The following is a 5,182-nucleotide window of genomic DNA, read 5'->3' as shown; positions in this document are numbered from 1 at the left end:
AATAATCCTAGCCAGGCCTGCCTAGCCCAATTATCAATTGGAATTTTGAGCAACTATAGGCACTCATTGTGCTCCAGGAAAGCCCAGCAAGCATAGGGCCCATTGGGTACTTGTTGGGTCAATACAGTAGCTCTGTGTTCTTTCTGTTTCTTTTTCAAGTTTGTATTTAAATTCCAGTTAGTTAACACACAGTTTGACATTAGTTTCAAGTCAGAATTTAGTGATTCATCACTTATATACAACACTCATTGCTCATCACAAGTTCTCTCCTAATACCTACCCATCATCCATTTAATCCATCCCTGTGCCCACCCCTCTCTCCAGCAACCCTCTTTTTTTTCTCTCTCTCTTTTTTTTGTCCTCTATAGTTAAGAGTCTATTTTTGGATTGGTCCCTCTTTTCTCCCCTACATTCATCTGTTGTGTTTCCCCCACATTCATCCGTTGTGTTTCTTAATTTCCACATATGACTGAAATCATATGGTATTTGTCTTTCTCTGTCTTTCTCTGACTGATTTATTTCACTTAGCATAATACTCTCTAGCTCCATCCACGCCATTACAAATGGCAAGATTTTATACCTTTGTATGGCTGAGAAATATTGCATTATATATATTTTGCAAATTTAATTTGACTACAATATGTCTTGGTATTGGCCTCGTTTTGTTGATTTTGATGGGGGTTCTGTGTGCCTCCTGGATCTGGATGTTTCTTTCCCCAGATTAGGGAAATTTTCAGTTATAATCTCTTCAAATAAACCTTCTGCCCTCTTTTCTCTCTCCTCCTCCTTCTTCTTCTCCTTCTCCTCCTCCTTCTTCTTCTTCTTCTTCTTCTTCTTCTTATTCTTCTTCTTCTTTCTTCTTCTTCTTCTCCTTCTTCTTCTTCTCCTTCTTCTTCTTCTTCTTCTTCTTCTTCTTCTTCTTCTTCTTTCTTTTCTTCTTCTTCTTCTTGAGGCCCCTATAATATGAATATTATGTTTGTTAGAGTCACTGAGTTCTCTAAATCTACTTTTGTGATCCAACATTTTCTTGTCCTGTTTTATTCACCTTCCTTATTTTCCATAATTCTATCTTCTATATCACTTATTCATTCCTCGGCTTCTTACATCCTTACAGTCATTACACTCAGTTGGTCTTTAATCTCGGTTATTGCAGTTTTCATTTCACGCTGATTGGTTTTTACCTCTTTTATCTCCATGGTAAGGGTCTTCCTGAAGTCTTCTATGCTTTTCTCAAACCCAGCTAGTATCTTTATGATTGTTGCTTTAAATTCTGGGTTAGGCATATTATTTATATCTGCTTTGATTAGATCCCTAGCTGTGATCTTTTCTTGTTCTTTCTTTTGGGAGGAATTCCTCCATCTTGGCATTTTTGTCTAAGTCTCTGTCTTCTTCTGTGTGTTAGAAAAGTCTGTTATGTTTCCTGCTCCTGAGAAGAATGGTTTTATGAATAAGAGGTCATATAATGTCCAGGGCCTAGTGCTTCAGTAAGTATCTCTAGTGTGCACTTTGCTGCTGTGTTTCGGCTGCTCTATCCTTCAGATCAGTCTTCTGCAGAGTTTCTCCTTGCCTGAAGTTGGGAGTGAAGTTGGGACCTTGGCCAGAATGTGGTGAGTATTAAGTAGGCATGTTCTGGTCTGCTTGCTAAGAGACCTGGTGCTATTTCTACTAAAGTTGAACCTTTGCAGAACCCCATGGTCCATAGACATGGTACTTGTGGGTGTGTTCTGCTCTTCTGGGGGAGGGGCCCATTACACTGGTACTTAGGCACACTGGCCTGAGAAGAATATTCCCATCAGAGTACAGGGGGTAGGACTCAGAGTAATCAGTTTAGGCAACCAGTGTTGATGCTGTGCTTTTTATTGAAGTTGGTTTATGCTGAAGGGATGGAAAAAAAAATGGCACTAGTCCACTACTTTTTCCCTGGGGGGGGGGTCCCCCTGTTGTTACCACTCTCAGGGAAGCACTTTCAGAGGAACAAATAATTTCCCTTCATGCATCACAGGCATTTTTCAGATCCCTGATTTCATACTGTTTCTGGGTCACTTACCTGCCTGGAGCAGTGCAGCACATCTTGGGCTCTACCCTAGCCAGGCCTGCTGACTTTCAACATTCCAAACTTCAGGGACCTGGTGTTGCAGGGATCTATGCTGGTCCTCTGGAAAAGGGTCTCACTGTGCGGGGACTGATGCAGGTTTGATGCTGAAGGGCAGTCACACCAAAGCACAGGGACATGGGATCTGGAGCAAGCCAGTTAAACAGGCAGTGTCCCAGTTAGCTGCACTCAGAAGGTGTCTCTGCACCTATGCTGATGGGCAGGTGAGGGAAATGGCACCTACTGGTTCTTTTGTCCCCTAGGAGGCATGCCACCTCTCAGAGATATGCTCCAAAAAGTATGAACAGTCTCTCCCTTTGCCCTTTAGGCAATCCTTAGATGGAACCATGTGCCCCGAGTTGCTTGCCTAGCCCTTCTCCAGGAGCAGGACAGTGTCTTCAGGTTTCTATCACAGAAAAGCCCAAGGACCTCTAACACTCCAGTCTTTGAGCCCCACTGGCTGTAAAAACTCATGAAATCCAGCTCCTCTTGTTCTTACAGCCAATGGCTTTGGGGAAGTGTTCTCCTTCTATGTATCCCTGTGTGCTCCACTCTCTTGCCTTCCTCTGTGACCAGGGTTCACAACCCTTAGCAGTACCTGTAATCTGTTTCTCCCCAAAAACACATCTCCACGCTTCCTACCTTCCTTGAAGTGGCTTCTTCTCTCCCTCTAGTTGGGCAGTTTGTTCTATCAGTCCTCGGGTTGGTGTTTTGAGTGTTTAGAATTATTTGATAGTTATCTAGCTATTTAGAGGGATGAAGCAAGCTTAGGATCATCCTACTACACCGGCATCTTAGCTACCTTCCTACCCCACCATGTTGTATCATTTTTAGCAGCCAAAACTGTACATTCAGAAAGGACAATATTCTAAACAGTCACTCAATTTGGTTAGCATAAACTTTGAATACAATTTAATCTGTTTTGGACTTCTGGCTCACTTAAAGTCCATTTAATGAGCTGTCATGAATTTTAAAAAATAGCTTAAATTAAATATTTTGATGCTTTCTTTTTTATTGATGCTTTTAATTCAAGATTACATCTTTATCAGGATAGCAGAACTATTAAAGACAAATAAATCCATTCAGATAATTCTGGGGAGTTGCCATTTTTTTAAGTTACTTTTGAACTACTGTTTTCATCCATTAAACTGAGCCCGTATGTTTGTGGTGTTTTAAACACAGCTGAATTCAACATATTATACAGAATGCTGTACGAACAACCTCAAAAGAAATGGATGTCTCTCTATGACCTTACCATAAGCTGGACCAATCATTCTGACCAGAATTAGAAAAAAAAGCCATTATACAGTATCATTCTTTAGATCCTAATTTGATTAATTCTGTAGGTGCATATTATGTCACAAGTTTCCCTCCTCTTCCCTTACACTCACACAGACAGAGCTTGAAAGGACTTCAGATCATTTAACCCAACACTTTCTTTTCACAGCCAAAGAAATTGAGACCCAGAAAGAGACAAACCCAAGATTACAGTATTTGGCAGATCTCAGGTCATTCTACTACTTGTCCAGTGTTCTTTCCACTACCCCCATATCCGCATTTAAGGTATAGATGAAATCAGATAACTCCAGTAGATAGAGAAGAAAGGGGCAGTCATAGAACTATAATAAGAAATTCAAGGTAGTAGTTGGTTTCGAGTGTTCAACATGGAAGGAGGTCGATTCAGCTGATCATCCCGACCCTTCACCCTGCAACTCACTATGAGTTTGCGTAGACCCATGAATAATGAATTGTAGTAATACTGACTTTGCTATATGTGAGGACATCATACAAAAATCACAAAACACTAGACCAACCAAACATTTATGTCATATCCAATTCTGCCAGTATCAGAAGGACATGGCCATCACTGTCTGGAGATGAACTGGATTCAAGGAAAATGTAACTCCAATATGTATCTAAACAATGTAAATACATCGCTTCAACCTTGGTTCTTAATTTTGATGAAATTCTCTTTGGGGAGATCTCAAGCATAATTCCACCACCAGCAATCTCCAAAAACAAATTACAAGGAAATTAGTTAGAAAACATTGGGAAGATTAAGGACAGAACAGTGACAAAAATTAATCAATTTTGACTTTGCTAATTTGTGACTGTATAAATCAAATGACAATTGTTAGAAACCTCAGGTTTGAAACTGAACTATATATCCCAAGAGAGATTTAAAATGACATCCATGGAAAAGTTGATGGAGGGTAGCTGAGTTTCATATAAAATGATCAATTCAATATTTTATATATAAAATGGAATAGAAGTATATTGATATGTGCATGTTAATTATTGACTTCTATTATTATCCTCACTTCATTTCCAGAGTGACTATTTTTTTTTTGAGTTACTATTTACATTATGGGCAGAAAACGTCATATAGCAGAATAATCCCAGTTATTTAATTAAGACAGACTTGGCTTTAAATTTTGACCTCACTCAATTTTATGAAATTAATTATCTTCTCTGAACTAAAAACTTTTCATCTATAAGATAGAGATACTATCATTACCTCCCAGAAAGCCTTTTACATTGAATTTTTCAACAAATGGTAATTGACTTATGATTATAAGCTAGATAAAATCACCCTAACATCATCTCAGTTACTAAAATAAAAAAGATATTAGTGTGTCAGATATATAATATATATATAATTTATACATATAAATAAATATATATATATTTATATAATATATAATATATATAATTTATATAATATATATAATCTATATTTTATATATAGATTAAATATTTTTAGTACTTTGGCATTTCTCTATATTTGCCAGAGTGTTTTAATGGATAATGAAAATAAACTATACATTTAAGGAGTCTATGGACAATGATTTATTCATAGAAGTTATTCTCAAAGGGTGATCTATAATCCTTTAGAGGTCCCCAAGACCTTTTCAGAGGGTCTGTGAGATTAAAACTGTGTTCAGAATAGTAGTAAGATATTATTTGCCCTCTCACTGTGTGGATATTGGCACCAGTGGTGTGAAGGTAGTGGCAGACCATGCCTAAGGGTGAATTAAGGCAGCGGTCCCAAAGAAAAGTCAGTTTCAGTTAAGACTATTCTTGAAGAAG

The sequence above is a fragment of the Vulpes vulpes genome, chromosome X (assembly GCF_048418805.1).
Source record: "Vulpes vulpes isolate BD-2025 chromosome X, VulVul3, whole genome shotgun sequence".
In the NCBI taxonomy this organism is placed as follows: domain Eukaryota; kingdom Metazoa; phylum Chordata; class Mammalia; order Carnivora; family Canidae; genus Vulpes; species Vulpes vulpes.
Note: the sequence above shows the minus strand (reverse complement) of the source record.